The 17,733-nt window shown below is 43.7% G+C and overlaps 1 protein-coding gene across 5 annotated transcripts in view; it reads left to right on the forward strand.

Moving 5' to 3' along the window:
• Window positions 1-1,073: 1,073 nt before the first annotated feature.
• The window catches only part of FAM169A (family with sequence similarity 169 member A), a 385,897-nt gene continuing 369,237 nt past the window's right edge, over window positions 1,074-17,733 (forward strand). For 4 of the 5 annotated variants that reach the window (XM_085632310.1, XM_085632313.1, XM_085632312.1 and 1 more), the window contains exon 1: window positions 1,074-1,193. The gene's annotated coding sequence lies outside the window, so the exon portion shown is untranslated. Of the gene's footprint in view, window positions 1,194-1,339; window positions 1,411-17,733 lie in introns of those variants that run through there. The other variant, XM_085632311.1, reaches the window with a different exon arrangement.

Consider the following 17,733-nt stretch of genomic DNA (forward strand, 5'->3'; position numbering starts at 1 on the left):
AAGGGAACCGGCACTAGAATTCAGTGTCGACGGCGACCGGTACTGTTAAGGCCCGGAACATACGCAATGAGGGTTAACATTTGATAATCTTTGTTGATACCAGAGGTACCCCCACATTTTTTAGGGTGCTGTGAGGGTGGCCGCTTTTCACTGTTAGTGTTGGGTGACCGCCACCCAAAAATGTGTAGGTTGTTTTTGATAAGGTCCTGAGGAATTGCCATCGATTTGATAGTAGGGCAAGAAACATGTCGACCTCATTTTTTAGCGTATTAATGCACAACATTAAGTGACAATACGCGATTTTTTCATTTTAATTAGGGGAGTAGTCAACTTCATTAAAATTATTTTGATTGGACTAGTTTTCCCTATTTTAACATCACTTTACACTCCACATTCACCTACACTAGGACCCTTACTCACACTTCACCTGCCGGCTTTGGAATAAAGATCTCCATTAAGTAGGCCCCATCACGGGCGCCTGATCGGGCATTGCAGCGCCGGCCCGAGTAGGAGCAGACCCGATGATGAAGCAAGACACCTACTTGTCAGGTGTGTGAGGGTCTTTTTCCAATAAGGAGATCACTCTCCTGTGTTTTACTGGTTTCAATACTACAGTTACGATCCGTCATCTTTCTTTCTGATAGGAACTGCATACTCATTGTTTACACACAAAAAAAGTAATCTGAAAATGTGACAGTTGTGCGTAATCCCACTTCCACTACTTCATAGAATATAACCTCACCAAAATTGTAGATCATTTCTTGATTTCGGTTGCTTTGAGGTGCTCAATTAATGTCAAAACTTGAACTCTGTCCTATAAAGACGGCAGTCATTTCTCAGCCACCTCCCAAGTGTACACAATGTGCCGAATAAACAAAAAGAAATTCGAAAGGCACAGCTACGCAGCGTTGAGAGTTAAAATGTGTAGGTAATGGGGGGTTTCCGGAGCCCCTCTCGCCACAGGCTTTTCTATGTGGCCAGGTATGCACGGTATTTTCAATGCACCCTCAGCGGGCCCTCGCTTTCCGGACGCTGGGAGGCGGCAGTGCAGCTTGCAAAGGCATGAGGCGTTGCGCGGCGTGCGTCAGAGGGAGGGAGAGCCGCATGAGCTCAGCCGCGCGCCACTGGACGAGATCACTGCGAAAAGCCTTGTTCGGAGCCTGCCGCCGCTTAATAGGGATATCCCAGCCGAGGTAAGCGTGGCAGTGATTGTGGGTGAAGCTCCTGAAGAATAGGTGTGGACGGGGCTCGCGGCAGGACGCTGCCACTCAGTGCATGCCAGAGCCTGAGCAGGCGGCCTGCTATCCAGCAGCAGCCGAACGGAGCATCACCCAGGCTGCTGCTGCACCGTCTGGGCATTGAAACTGGCAGGGATTATCTGTGCCTGGACTGCAAGGATTCAGGCCGGGGGTACTTATCTGTGTTCCAGATCTTGAAAGTGGGCTTTGATGCAGGTGTTTTTGTTATATTTCAATAGGGAAGATTTGCAAAATCAGACGAGATATTTTCATGGGCTGTGCCCGCGAGTCAGACAGCCGGGATATTTAATTGTAATGTCTAGTAAGTGCCCTGCTCATTTTCTTCCCGTCACCTGTACATTGATTTTCCAATGCTTAAATCTCGTGCACCGTTATCAGTGTCATAATTCAAGCGAGTGGTCGTTACATTTCCCTTCGATTGGTCGTTGCTTAGATATACCAATATTTGTTATTTAATGTAAAGTAGGGTGACACCTGAGGGGTGTGCACCGCAGCGGATCCGGGGCCCACGGTACGTTTTTGACCTTTATACATAAAAGTGATGTCTGTGATTTTTGTAGCTTGGCATCAGGAAGGCTAGTTTAACTTTGCTCGTGGTTTGAAATTAAATTTGAATGCTTTCTTCATTCAGTACGATTCTTCCTAATTTTAGAAAGAAGCGTGGCCTAGTTTTGCATTTTCGCTTTTTTTTCCATTTCAGAATGCATTGTAGGCAGAGTTATGTGTGTCAAATGGGCACTGGGAACATGACACTTATTGGTATGTTTAATTTAAACCAACTGAACTTTCATATGTTCATGTCGCTGTGACTCTGCAACTGATGATTGTATGGGGTTCAAAGAGTCACAATTAGTATACAGAACAGTGATGGAAGGAATGATTGAATTAGTCTCAGCCACTGGTAATCCATCGTTATTTTTGCACCATGCCACCTAAGTTTGGACCGAGCTGTTTGCAAAGGAGCAGGGTCAAGACTGATTTGCATATGGATGGGTCCAAACCGAGATGGGATGGTGAGCAAATAAATGACAAGCTGCGATGCTACCCTGAGCGATTGCCAGTGGTTAGACCTTTAGTGTGGTTCAAAGAGTCATACACAGCCGATAACCCTCCGCTAAATGCACCAGTGAACTAACTACCATGATATCACTCAGGCACAAGAGGAATTACTTATTTACATGTTGTATGCATCATAGGAGCTGGAAGTGGAGGTTCTGCAGCACCCCTCAACATAACCATGCTGGAGTTTAGAAGGCGAATGAGTAATAAAGATGCCTTTACATTTTGTTGTTCTCTTGTCACATTTGCTGAGTGCTCCTAGAGGTCAAATGTCAGGCTAGGTCGTCTGACAAGTTTCTGCTCATTCTTTTAACATGGAAATTGGTTTTTTTTATTTTCTTTCTCTGACTGTAAAGTTAAAGGATTTTGTATAGTGAACTATCTGACAATCTTATGCAGAGGTGCAGAGAGTGTGAAAGGAAAGGCTGTGGGATGTTAGTGTTTTGCTAACACAACAACATTTAAATACCAGCAACCGAACTGTACCAATATTTAAAAGATTATCAGCAGTTAGTTAAGCACAAATTAAACACTTTTTAAATAATTCTCTGTGATAGAAACATAGATTTTTATTGGATCAAAACAAATTAAGACATTTGGTGATGTGCAAATGTTAAAAATGTGCTGAAACCCGATTTCCACACCATATTGTTGGTGCGCTACTTTGTATTATCAGTAAAACTGCATGTCAGTACAAATTTTGTGGCCATTTCAATGGAAAATATGCTGTCTGTGAGTGACTGTGTGTTCACGCACCATACTTTACTAATATGCAACAGTGTGCTCCAAAATTCACCACCGGCTGCATGCCACACGGATACCACTCTCCTGCTGAATGAGCGTGGCTCATTTTGTATACTTGTTCTTTGTGTGACATAGTTTCACTATCCCTATGATTTCAATGACGTAGTATGGATGGCAGCACCTCACTCTGAAAATTGTTCCAGCAACACTGGTATACATTCTGGCAGTGCTGCTTTGTCATGAAATCAACATATTATAAACCAGGACCGTGAACATGCATTACATATCTCTGTAAAGCATTGTTATCACCAACCAGCTCATAAACAGGCTCCAAACCATTAAAAAAGCTGCAGCAAGACTCATCCTCAACCTACCTCGCTGCACCCATATCACTCCACGCCTCAATGAACTTCACTAGCTCTCCATACACAAGCGCATTCAGTTCAAACTCCTCACACACACACACACACACACACACATACAAAGCTACCTAAACAGCAGCATTCACTTCCACCAACCTTCCAGGAACTTCTGCTTAGCCAGTCTCTCACTAGCACATATACTACGTATCCACAAAAACAGAGCCAAGGTCACGCCTTCTCATACATCTCCCCAAAGCCTGGACCGACTCCTCACAGCACATCAGCCTCCATATCTCTTCTTGAGTTCCACAAGAAGCTGAAGACCTGGCTTTTCATATGAAACAACCTGGGAAACAGCTGCCGACCCACCTGTGAATCGCCTGTATACCCTCACCGGTGATTAGTGTGCTATACAAATAGTCCTAACGTTAATGGGTTCATTAGTAACTGACACATCGAAGACCTTAGCCCAAGGAAGGTTTGGGATTTGAATGTCAGTATCCATGGAGGAAAAATTATTATTTCTTCATCTTCCTTTCTTTGCCCATAACTAGTGCCATCACTAGAAAATCAATAGACTAATACTAGAGTTATTCACTGTGTCCGGTCTCATTTTTCCTCGCAAACCAACTTACTTTAAAAACTATACAAATGGCGAAAAGCTAGTATAGATCATACGTTTTTTTCCAGCCTTCAGTAGTAGGTTGACATAGCTGGAAGCTTTTTGAGTTTGTCTCTTAGTCTCTGGAACGTGAGTCCTGTTAAAAGGCCAGAGGTATTGGCAGGTTCATGCACAGTTTACGCTGACTGACAAGACACCACTCACTCACTGACATGTCACAAATAATACCTCAATTACAGACCTTCCAACTAGGCAAACTACGATGTGAAACAAGAAACGCTGCATTTTGCTGCACACCTCTTTTCACCGACATTCTAATTAAGCAGTTTCTGTCCAAAATGCATCCATCATTTGTAACAGAGGTCTTTGTAATGGAAACACCACTACTTCACAAGCCCATGGGTCATTTAGCACATTGGTGGGACTATGCAGACACGTTTACCTCCAGTTGCACATTAAGAGTAAAGATGTTTTCAAATGATTTTTTGGGGGGAGTTTCCTTCATTTCACGGATTTCGTAAGGCTTGTAGGCACATGTCTCTGTCTACTAGTCATTACTGACAGTGCAGCTAAGAATACCACTGTGTGATAGCAAGGTGCATTATTTAATCAGCGTTGCCAGAGATATCTGAATTAGTTGATCATCAACTTTTCTCTATTATAAATGAGATATGTCCTTAAAAAAATTACAAATGTGACCAAGTGCTAGAGTCTGTGTAGCTTATAGAATATAATTTGTCTGTTCTGTTTTGTAATTATATAATATTTTGTAACAGGAATGGAAACTCTAGGAGCAGCTGTATTGTGTATTTGGTCTCCTAGCGGTCCTTCAGCTTTCCTGCCCTTCAGTCAATTGCTGTCGGCAAACTGTGGCACACCCTTCCCTGATTATGCAACAGCTGTTTTTGTTTGACAGCAAATACTTGTGTTTTAGTGACCTACCTGTACATGGCCATTGGGGCTTTTGCGTCAATCTTACCTGGCTGTTAGATATATTAATCAGGGCACATGAATTACAATGAGTAGTTCTGTGATTGGGTATAAGGACTTTTAAATTAGAACCTAGTACCCCCTGTTGTGCTGTATTCTGCCAGTTCTTTCCGGTGTCTTTATATCTATGACTTCTTTACCTGTCACAAAGCCATAATACATACATCATGTCATGAGTGATGAGTTGTCATATGGTGTAGTGCCAGAATCCCTGTCAACCATACTGTAGCACATGAACCATTTATTATCTCCCATGGATTGATTGGTTCATACATTCACCCACCTATTCACACTGTCATTCATGCAATCTGTGTGGTTATATGGCACACGGTACAAGCTGCCCTTCCTTTATAAATGCTTGGGCCCTGGTGACCTTCTCTCTACAATGCACGCCCTCAATTAGCTACTAGTGTGAATGCTGTACTCTGACTATTTATTTTCTTTTTTGACTCAGTGTTAATTTCAGCCCTCTGTAGACCGATGTCTTCAACATTTGTCTGAGCTGAAGGGGACTAGAACCAACACCTGCAGCACACATTTGACTCTACAGTTAGCGACCCGACATGCATTTCCAATTATGACCATATCTGTGTATCCTGATGCGGTTCTGCTAAGGTGGCACTCTCTCAATTACCATAATCTTTTATCAAGCATTTCATTGTGCTTGACCAGTAGGCATGTCTACCACAGTGCCAGTTTCCTATCTTAGCATTAAATTATTGCATAAACGTTTGGATGGACGCGCTTCAGGGGCAGGCTTATCTCTGTAGACATTTTGTTGTTTTGAATCTACTTTCCATTTGTCAGTATTTTCGCATCATCCTCTCGTTTATTATTATTTTAGGGGACACGGAATGCACGTTTTTTGTAGCTGTGTTCCTGGTATTTAACTGTCTTCTACTTTGGAGTATTTTCTTTGTGCACGGTATATCCCAGTGGTTGACACAAGCACAGTTTTAGCAAGCAAATTATCCAGACAGTTCTTTAAGTCATCTGCATCTACACCAATTCGTAGGGCAACACAGGCAGATTTTTCTGTATTTCTTCTGTGGTATGAAATATAATGCTGTGAAAATGAGATCTGTTTGATATTTTGGTCTATTCACTCACTGCTGGCTGAGAAGTTCGAAAATATATTTCCATTTAGACATCCTCGTCTTTTGCTTCTATGCTCAGCATATATATGTTACGAAACATAGCTGTATAGAAAGCATTTGCCTTTTTTGCAGTTTTCTGTACAATTTTTAACGCATCCTTTACAAATGAGGCAGAAGGGATATATATTTTGTTGCCTCTTGTTGCAATTCATTTATTGTACATGTATATCCATGGTTTCAAATGTTGTGTTTGTTTAATTAAGTTCCAGACATGTTACTTTCAGTCACTCCAGTGCTCCTTTACGCAAGTAGTCGAACAAGCATGAATTGCAGTAGTAGATAATGACTGGTGAGAAAGACCCTATCATAGATAAAAGTTCAGATCATACTTCTCAGAGGACGCATAAGTTGCTAAGAAAGGGAAGAGGTTGTTGAGATTCTTAATGTCGAATAGTTTGACTCCCGCCTGAACTAGGGTTTCACAACCCCTTCTATAGCACTACTTGGTTTCTTCGTTACATAATGCTGTAAAGCACTTGAAAGCGTATATGACCTTACCAATTTCCATAAGTTTTCTGGAGACAAAGTATTTTGGTTGATCCATGTCTTCACTGTGTGGCTTTTGATTGGCTAATTCGCAGTATTGCTCAATCTGAGATTTCTGGTTGGTGTCTTATGTTACAGAGATTTGTGTAGCGGTGTACACCATTGGTATGGCCTTGCTGCTCTGTCGGAGTTTGTGTGTCTTCACGCCCTGGTCTCGAAGATTCCTTCAAAGTCAGGAGGCTGTATTTTAGTAGCGGTTGTTCATCTCTCGTGGGTGTAATACATACGCAGTCTTCTTGTATATGTTTGGTTGTCTGTGTAGCCAGAGGTCTTTTACCTGTTGGGATGCGAGAATAGTAGGGCGAGTCAGCTTTCTTGGATATCCTAAGCCTTTCCTGAATACCTTATAATAATAGTGCAGAAGACTTTCCCAACTAGAAGCCAATGCGATGAAAAATAACTGTATATATGAATGCAAAGGTGGCGTGAATGAACATATTCTTTTGTGAGACACCAGACAGTGTGGTGGTTCCTAGGGACAGGGAAAGTACAGTTGGAAGTCACAAAAGAACAGTGAGTAGTCATTGTGAGGCCGTGGTGAATGTCGCAGGCCTGTTGTCTTTCCAGATGCTTCCTTCTCCTCTAATTCCTGCAAAGGCAAACACATATTTAGAAAATGTGGATCTGTTTTACGAAACATATTCATCACAGAACCGTCCAGCTAATCAACGTTGTCAAAGTGAGAGATGACAGCTTTCTTAAAGTAAAGCTGCACTTCATGAGATGTGATCGAGTCCAGGTTTCAGCCGCTTTCAGTAAATGCTGAGGGTAAATGCCCGTTGAAGAAAAAGCGAACACACGGACGGTTGTATTTACAAATGTATATATTCATCTGGCAGATGGCGTGACAGGGATTTTCCACCCTCAGCACGAGATGTGTATTCCGCCCTCCACCCCTCCCCCGCCCCCTCGAGGTATGGAAGGAAAGTATGTGGTGGTTCAGCAGTTTTCACTTTTGTCACACAAGCGGACACTTACTTCTCCGAGTAACGAAGGTGTGGGATTTTTATTTTCGGGGAATTAGGCTCGCCTCGGGCATCTATCTCATGGTCTGAGCAACAAACACAAATAGTGCTGATGTTGCACCAACCGGAATTATTAGGGTTGACAGACGTGTTGCAAAGTGTTTTAAATAACAAACCTTCATTTTTAATCATGTTTAGGTTGGTAGTTGGCTTTAAGAGCTCAGGAGTTTTTATAACGAAATATATGTGTTTTTTGGTTTATTATACCTTTAGTAGTGTTGTTACCTTTTTGACTTGGAGTTGCAAAATCAGTTTTAGTCCAAAGCACTGGGACCTCCTAAACATAGATCTATGTTTGTCCCACACTCCCCCCTATGTCGGCTGACTCACAAACAACATTTTAAAGTCGAAACTCTAGTTGTAGGTTTACTCCCAAGATTTGAGCCAATATCGGAAGTTTAGGGGATTAAAAAATCCACATTAATAGTTGAGGAAATATTAATCCACATTAATAGTTGAGGAAATATATTCATGTTGCAGATTTCTGGAAGTATGTCTCCACCTCGACACTTACATTTATTTGGATTTTCCAAATGATACACAGTCCTTAGAAGTACGTTAAGTAAAAACGTGCATTCGCACACAAACAGTTTTTTGCTTTTTCTCCCCCAGGAAAACGTTTTTACTTCTACAGAGTTCACTTGCTCTTCCTGCGGCTGTAATATTGGAGTGTTTTGCTGTTTCCACACCGAATGTTCACACCTACGCCTGCCAGCTTTGGTGATAACACAAAGACAAGTTTGCCATATTCGACAGCAGATGTGTTTTTTGTGCACCTAAGATCTACTTAGGTGCACAAAAGCAGTAGTGACCCAGGCTCGTAGTCATCAAAGAGTAGAGCTCTAATTCCTGCTCAAGGTATCTCTAATCTGTAAGAATGTTCAACATTCAAGGATTTTTTTTCTGCTTTCAGGCTTCTACAACGTATTTTTGGCATATTAATATTCTGGTGATTAATACCTGACCAACAAGACTGTGCTACCTGAATCTGGTTTGGATAGTGAGAGCAGATGGTCAGAAGAGACAGACATAGGAAGTTTTAGTCCACAGAGCTCCTAAAGTGTATGAACCCCAGAGGCAGAAATGTGATAGAGAGGCCAAAATGTCTGGCTCTATGCCTTAAAAACCATAAACGGCTTGATATTTCCAATAACATTTGGTAATGTGGACGTTGAGCAAAAACATATGCAGCAGTCCTTTTTGGATTGTCTTTCTTTCTTTCCATAAAAACAAACATACGACAAGTATTTTGTTTCACACAACGTTCAGCCTTCTTGGAGTCTGTGGCTAAGCAAACGTAAAGTCCAGTTAGGTAGGCAGCTAGTATCCGGTGCTGGCAAGCGTTCTTGCAAGGTAACGTGGTGATGGGCAAAAGTTCTTGTAAGGTAGCACCGAGTTATATTCTTCCCATATTTGGGGTCTTTATTTACTTAGACCAAATGCCTTAAGAAGTCTTGACAAAATGTTGTGTGATAATGATGTATTGGCTGTTTCGTGTAAAAAAAGAATCACAAACCAAAAAGGGCTACTGGAAGTTGGTTTTTGGTCACCATCTATGATAATGATATTGTAACACTGGCTAACCTTTGTGCCTGCTTACATCGCACGTTAAGCGCTAGGCTCGCCATCCCTAACGTTTGTAATCGGGATCATCCAACTCTTTCATTCCACAGCACCTACAAGGTGTCTGATTAGCATCCACCTATCAAAAGAATTATCACACTTTTAATTCCTTTTGCACATGTAGTTGTGCGGTAAATAAAGCGTCTGTCACCAAGGTGTGTTATCCATTATTTGGTGATAATTATGCACTAAAATAGTTTGATGATAACAATCTAAACAGTTGCATTTCGTCCTGAAGGGCTAGGACAAAGGACACATTCCTTTTCATTATGCCCATATGATAGCAATGAGTGAAAGAAAATAGGAGATCAATGTTTTCTCTTTTAAGAATCACAGAGGAGTTTATCTATTTAAGCAGCTCTTACCCCAATCAAACCTCTGCTCAGGCAGGAATTAATGTGCTGTATCTCCACTCTTGAAACTCCTGGTATGCAGACCACTTCCAGTTATCACATCGTTACACTGAAGGTAATTTTTATTTCTTCATCCTCACAGATAAGGTAATGCTGTACTCAACACCACCTTTGGTCTATTGATAATGGCGAAGCATTGTATTTCCTATGTGGCCGCCTCCCTTTTAACCTCAGTTCAGTCCTGGGGGATGAGGTCCACAGGGCCTACAAAAGCTTTGGGTGGGGAGCCGTACAGCCTCGCTACCCTTTTTTCAAATTAATCAGGCCAGTGATGGGGTCCATGGGACCCTTAAAAGCACCCCTCACATTGTTACTGCATTATTTACACAAGTAAAGTTTAGGTTTGTATATTTTTTTTAAAATAATTTTTGTGAATGTTTTAGTTATACATATATTTTGTTTACTTTGTATTTTTTTACATTTAGTTATTTATTTTTCCAGAGGCTATTTTTAGTCTGCGTGTATCAGGCACCAAAATGATGATGTTGGAATAACGAATGTTACTTTCTTACTCCAGCTTAAATCTAATTTTACATTGATGTTTGCCTATGTCTTATGATTCTGGTTCTATGTCACAAAATTCATTCTCAAATGTTCTCTAGTATGCTTACTCCTACATTTGGCGTACATTTCAGACTTTTCTAAATTTACAGACGTTTCCAGCAATGCTCTTAGGATGCACGACTGCCACATATTTTCCAGACCGTTACAAAAAGGGTAAACCCAAAATAGTCACTGGGACCTGGGTGTAGGACAGTACAATATTAAGTGGTCCTAGTAGAATTACATTCAACAATGCAAATAAAGTAAGTGAGAATAAACACATTTTAAGGAGGACGTTGTATAGTTGGACAGTGTTATTTAATCACACTGAGCATCAAAATAGTAAGCAGAGACTTTTTATAAAATACTAATAACTGTGTCCAGAAAAAGTGGGGAGTAAGAGCTTTGAGGAAAAGTTGGTGATTTGAGTGAGGGTAACGGGGGTGTGTGAAGCAAGAATACTGTGCAAATCACTTGTCATAATTTACATTGAATAATGGCGCATCATTTTGCCATCAACTTCACAGTTCAGTTGTCCATATATTATATAGCCGGCGTCACTCACGCGGCCGTGGAGTTTCTCTAACGTATTTAAAGCACTTTCCTGGCATTGCTCCGGTTCCCTTCGAATACACGGAGCGTTTCCCGTGAGTAGCGATTTGGCACCGCCGGTCTTACGACGTCCCGGAGGCAGCGTTTCTGTAGGAACAGGCATCCTTATTAAATCACGGAATTGACAGGTGCTGTTTTCTGCTCTCATTTTGTCTGGAGCCCACGAGGCCTACAATTCTCCACCAGCCCCCGTTGTGGGGTCATTTATGGTGCCCTCCTCCCCTCCCTCACCACAGTCCTGAGGAAGACCCCCCCCCCCCCTTGTAAGGATCACACAAACCTACACCATTTCTTTGGGGTCGAAACGTCGACATTCTGTAGCTTGCCAGTATAATCGACAGTAATTATGTCACTGTGATTTGTGTATCTTCTTGTATACATGGCTATATCATATATGGACAGCTGAACTGTGAAGTTGATGGCAAAATGATGCGCCATTATTCAATGTATATTATGACAAATGATTTGCACAGTATTCTTACTTCACACCCCCCGTTACCCTCACTCAAATCACCAACTTTTCCTCAAAGCTCTTTCTCCCCACTTTTTCTGGACACCGTTATTAGTATTGTATAAAAAGTCTCTGCTTACTATTTTGATGTTCAGTGTGATTAAATAACACTGTCCAACTATACAACGCCCTCCTTAAAATTTGTTTATTTTCACTTACTTTATTTGTATTGTTGAATGTAATTCTACTGGGACCACTTAATATTGTACTGACAAATTTTCCAGAAGCATTCCTGAATTCATGTGTGAATATCATTTTTTATTTATTCATATTTATATGTGTTTATGCAAAATCCCGACAAAGGACCATTTGAAACTTTTTCATCATTTTTCTATATGGAGAATTAATTTTTTTCTCCTGTGGAACATCCCTTCAGTCATGCCTGCAAAGACTTTGAAGGTGTTGTCTCTACTCTAGACACAAATTTAGTCCTGGTCTTACAAGAGTAAAATTCTGACATTGTCCACGGTTGTATACTTATGATTTGTCATTAGTTTGGGATTAGCCACTAAAACATATGTTCGTGAGTGTTTGAAACTTTCCAGAGCTTTTCCAATCTGGAATGGCCACTCTCCAACCCTGGAAGCCAATTTACTCACACGTGGAGGATGTGTGATTAAATCATTTTACGAGTGTAAATACATATTTTGTTTACCTTCAAAGCAAATTCAGTTTCATAAAACAAATCAATTTCCAAGCGGAAGTTTAGTTGGTTAATGCACTCATTTCAACAAGACTGCTTTTACTACAAACTCAGAATCAAAGAGTTAACACCCTTTATTTTGTAGTGGAGACAATACATCCCTTATTATTCCATTAACAACTATGAAGGCTGTCCCCCTACCCAATGATTGTATGCTTTTCATCTAGTGGGATCATGCTGTCATCGTGAGGTTCACCCCTTTCCACTCAGAAAGACAAATTCCACTCAGAAAGACCAATTTCCCTAAACCGATTCCTCCATGTAGAGTTCCCTAGAAATCCTTACTTTTTCCCATGATTTTAAACCTGTACATAGAGAAGAATCAGGGTGACCTACTGTCCAAGCAAAAGTTCTCCCCGCAGCCAGTATGTTAGTGCCACTGTATGCAATTATCACTGGCAAATGTCATTGGACAATGCCATTGAGCATTTCGGGACATGTCCTGACAATATCTGAAACTTACTATGTGAATTGCCTGAGCCTTATACTAACCAGAGAGAAATTTGGCTCATCATTGGCAGCATTCTTCAGCCATGGCTTTCAATTGTGAATTCTGACAGTTTATGCCCCTCACCTGGTTTCAGGTAAGCATCTTCTAATGGACAGACTTTTTTCTGGATATGATCATGTTTCTCTTTGTCTTTCCCAAATAGTAGAGTATAACTAGTGCATATTTTAACTTGACCAACTAATCTCCTTGAAGATTTCATCAGTAAAAGATGTTGCAAAAGTGAACGCCTTGCAAATGGATTAGCCCTAAGTGTGTTAGTTAAATAGTCCTAGGTGCATTAGGAATATGGTGACACCGCATAATGTTACAGTTAGTGGCATCCTTTCTGTAGATCCACTTGGAGAATATACAAACTTTATTTAGCTTGATCATGTCAATCATATGTGGTCCTGGATGCCTACCTCTTTCCATTGCAAAGTGAAATTTCATTTGTACCCTTGTTTGGAAAGACTTTTATTTATTTGTGAGGCCCACGGGGTTGGACTCCATGCCAATTCAATGACGCCTGGTTCACAAAAACTTTACTTATCATCTTTCACTTGTGGCTATAGATGTATATGCACTCTGCACAGATGTTTTCTACTTAGGGAATGTCTCTCATTGATATAGAGAGTAATATGCATGTGTCTAAGCGTTCATAAGCCTCGGGAAAGATAACTAAACGTGGACAATTGTTGTGTCTACATTTGCGTTTATTACATTAAAAGTCATTCCCATCGGCCCCGTGAGCTGCACCGTCATGCTATTGAGTAAGAGCACATCGTTCCAAGGGTATACAGGCTCATACTGCAGACTTTCCCTGAACTTCCATAAGTTCATACTGGGGGTTTTGGTAACCCACTGGACGAAATCTATATTAGAGTGGTTCTGGAGACATCTGCTCATCTTGTGTTGCTACATGTTGTTTCACGGTAAAGGGTGACTTTTGTGGAGTTGGCCCCACTGGCAGTTCCACAGAGACTATCTCCTTGATGCCACTGTTTGATAGCAATTACTTGTTCTTCAGTCTTTGTAATATGCCAGGACATCATATAGACTGTATCAGAGCCGTTAAGTGCCTTTTCTAGAAGCATCCAAGAGAAGGTATGCTCCCTCCTCCATAATTCAAAATGTAACTGAGCCTGCAGTGGAGCTGTGACATATCCCAAAATAACCAAACAGGTCTCCCTCTTGGGATTTTTTAAAAATAATTATTTTGTTTAAAATTTTTATTGCAAAGAATAATGCATATAAATACAGTGACTGCAACTCACAGTGTACACATATCATGAACAATTGTAGAGCAATCACGCCTCATGATAAAAATTTATGACATCTCCTCCAGTGCATAGCTGCATTACCAGGCCACGGTCCACCTCTCACGGCCCACTCTCAGCATAAAATTGACCTTCACTAGCATTGTATTACATAACAATTAGATAAATAAAAGGGACCTCAATTGGTGTTATAGAGCATCATCTAATTTGTCTTATTTAAATAGAGCCTGCACCCTCAGCTTTCCCTATTCCTTTTCCGACTAAATACTGCCAATACAGTCCCCAGAAGCTTCCAGGGCGGCTCTAAGGCGGTAACAGATCATTATACAATCCAGATTGCATGTTGCAATAAACCATGTCTTTAGACCAATCAGTAACTGAGGGTGCGAGTCTCCACGCCCACCGCAGAGCAATTCTGTGTTTGGCAAGCAGCAGTTCTATATCTATGAGCTTTCGCACCTCTTTTGGTAGAATCCCAGTATACCCTAGCAACGCCAGCAGGGGATTCATCGTAAGTGAAGGACCGGTGATGTCGTTCAATGTTTGGAAAATCTGTTCCCAGAACTTCGCTATCATTGGGCACATCCAGGCAATGTGCCCATTGATAGCGAAAGACCCAGTGGTAGTGAAAGATGTGGGGCCGGCTCGGCAGAAACCATGCCGAGCCGGCCCCATATCTCTCACTGTCTGCAGAATCCCGTAGGCCATAACGAAATTGTGGTACCGGCGTATGATAGACTCTATTAAGATATTTAAAATGAATGAGGTGATGCCTGCCATTCAGGGATACGTGTTGTGTAACCTTGCAGCAATACCGCCAGACGGTGTCCTCAAGTGCCACCCCCAGATCAGCCTGCCAGTCCAATCTGGCCTTAGTATAGTTATTTCTTCTATAATCCTGCATTATATCATAGACAATAGAATTAATCCGTCTGGGGGTCGTGCAGCACAGTATGGGAGAGAGTGCCCCCAGCTCGGGCGGCTCCGACAAGTCGTCGCCAAACAATTCATGCAGCCTGTGTCTCACTGTATAAAATTGAAAACGAGCAAGATCTGCATTTTTGTGCCCTTCAATATTGAACTCATTCCATCCCCGAGCATTGCCCTCTGAGAACAAGTCGCCTACCTTGGTGATATCAAGCTTTGCAAGAGCCTGTACCACCCCCTACTCTCCACTTATCGACAGCCAATGACATCACGCAATCGAGGTCAGGGAAGAATATAGAATCGTGACCACCTGCTTCTTCAGCAGATTTTGCCACGCATGTACCACTGAGTTAACAGAGTCCAGGACACCAGTCCTTCTGAGGGGGCCCGAAACAGTACCAGTGAAAGTGAATCGGGAGCGACAGCCACCTTTTCAATTCGTAAATGAGGTGGACACATTTACTTGTGGATCCAGTGGAAGGCATGTGAGCCCAGCGCACCACAATAATATAACTCCAGATCTGGAGCTCCAGTCCTCCCATAGAGTATGGCAGCGTGAGAACATCCCTATGGACGCTTGGCTGTTTCCCTGCCCAAGCCAATCTCATCAATAGAGAGCGAAATGTCTTAAAAATTTGTCCGGTTAGCCGGATCAGGATATTCAGAAATAAAATTCATTAAGGATATGCGTTCTAGAGAGGGTGCCAGGCAAGATGGCCGCACATTAGTGCTGCTCCGCCCGGCTCATCATATATCCGCCTAAAATCCGCACAACAACGTCGCATCGCCGATAGGAATCGATTGCTGGGCATAGAGTGACCCCCCGCTGTTGGCGGCAAACTATCAGAGCGCCTGGGGGCACGGCTGCAGTGAAAATCTGATGCGAGAGTCTCGGCGGCCTGGCGATAATTTGGTGGCGGCCTGTGCCTGTGCCCGGGGCTGAACTGACCTGCCGACTGTGAGGCCGGGAGCTGCTTGGGGCGGCTGCTAGTGGCGATTGGGTGGCTTCCTGCGCCATTTGCTGGGGCTGCTCAGAAGTGTCGCCCTAAGACTGGAGGTGGGGCGCCTACCTGATCCTGCCCCTGATTGACCCTGCTGCTGGGACCGGGACAGAGCGCGTTGGCCTGTGTGCGCAGCTATGGAGGGATGACGCTGCTGTCCTGGGCCGTGCTTGGCTGCATGTGAGGTCTCCGGATGCCCGGGCTGCAGGTGGGTCGGCGCCAATGAAGTAGCGGCATGCGCAGTCCCTGCCCCAGACTGGACAGCGCGGAGGGCTAGTGGAATACCCGGAGGGCCTTGCACCTGAGTGTGGACTGCTGTGATTTCCGGCGACCGGCGGCAGTGATCGGAGAGCGACCTAGGCTAGGCTTGTGTGTGAGTGGACGAGAGGGCGACGGATCTTTGGGTGGCCTCCAGTGTGCTGCGGTCTGCATCGCTGCACATATCGGTGCAGACGCCCTGCAGACTGGACTAAGGTGCGGTGGGGCCTCTAGTCTACCTGGCCCCCCGGGGAGCATGAAGAATTCCTGAGTGCTGCTATCAACTAGTTTGGCAGGTGGCGGTAAGTGGGGTGCGACATTGCTTGGGCTGGTGGCGGCGTAGGTGGGTGCGGGCCTGAGCATTGTGCTGTGTTCTGCGAGCTGCGGCCTGTTGCGCGGAGAGTGGTAGCTGTGCACGTGCGAGATTGTCTCAAGTTGGTGTTATCCCTGATTGCCCCTGACCTATAGCTTGCGCAGGGTCGCACCGGGCCCTTGCACTATTAACTGGCTGCTGGTCCCTCGCCTCTGCAGGTCCCCACGGCTTACTGGGCTGCTCGAAGTAGGGCACACTACCCACAAACTTGCGAGCGGGGGTGCAGGTTTCTAAGCGTGTGGCAGGGGGCACCCGCCTGGCTCTTCTTTACCAACTCAGTATACTTTGCGCTTCAGGTGCCCAAGACGGTGCCTTGCTGGTGATCCTTGTGTCTCTGGGAGTGCTGTTGTGTTATTCGATTTCCGGGCAGCTACCTGTAGATCCTGACATTCATCATGGGAAAGCCAGATAAGTCGCAACTGCGCCTCAATTTCGAGGCGCGAAAGTCTGGAAGGACCCTGCAAAAAGCGGCATTGGACTCCGAGGCAGATACTCAGGAGGAGGGACCGACTAAGCTGGAAGCGACGCTACTAGCCATGCAAAAAAGCCTCCAGTCTATAGAGGGTGACATGTCCACTATCACACACAGGCTAGACAATATGGCTGCACAGCTGGAAAAACAGAATGCCCGAATGGGGGAGGTGGAGCAGCGGGATGGCCTCAGTGAGGTAGCCAGTAAGACTCTTGATAAGGAAAAGATACTGGCACTTATTCAGGCAAAGAATGAGGATTTGGAGGCGAGGTCACGAAGAAACAATATGCGCATTACGGGCCTTCCCGAATCCACTAACACTGGAAGGATGGAGACATTTATCGAGAGCCTGATCAAGGAAATATTCGGTCCTGAGAACTTATCCGACATTTTCATTATAGAGCGCGCCCATCGGTCTTTGGCGGCGTGCCCAGTGCCGGGTGCTCCACCCCGCCCTGTAATTGCCCGGATATTGAACTACCGGGACCGAGATTCCATTTTAAGATTGGCTAGGGATAAGGGCACTATTTGTCATCGGGGGGAACACGTCCTTTTTCCCGGACTTCACGGTCGTGGGGCAGGCTGCATGCCGGGAGTTCGGCACAGTTAAAAATTCCTCCAGTCTGAAAGCATCCCCTATGCGATGTATCCTGCACGCTTGCATGTGGGGTCGGAGGGGAACTTTAAGATCTTCACAGCCCCCAGGGCAGGGATGGAATATGCCAAGCAGCTGAAGCGTTGACGGCGAGAGGACAAGGCTGCTCCG

Source organism: Triturus cristatus, chromosome 2_1 (assembly GCF_964204655.1).
Source record: "Triturus cristatus chromosome 2_1, aTriCri1.1, whole genome shotgun sequence".
In the NCBI taxonomy this organism is placed as follows: domain Eukaryota; kingdom Metazoa; phylum Chordata; class Amphibia; order Caudata; family Salamandridae; genus Triturus; species Triturus cristatus.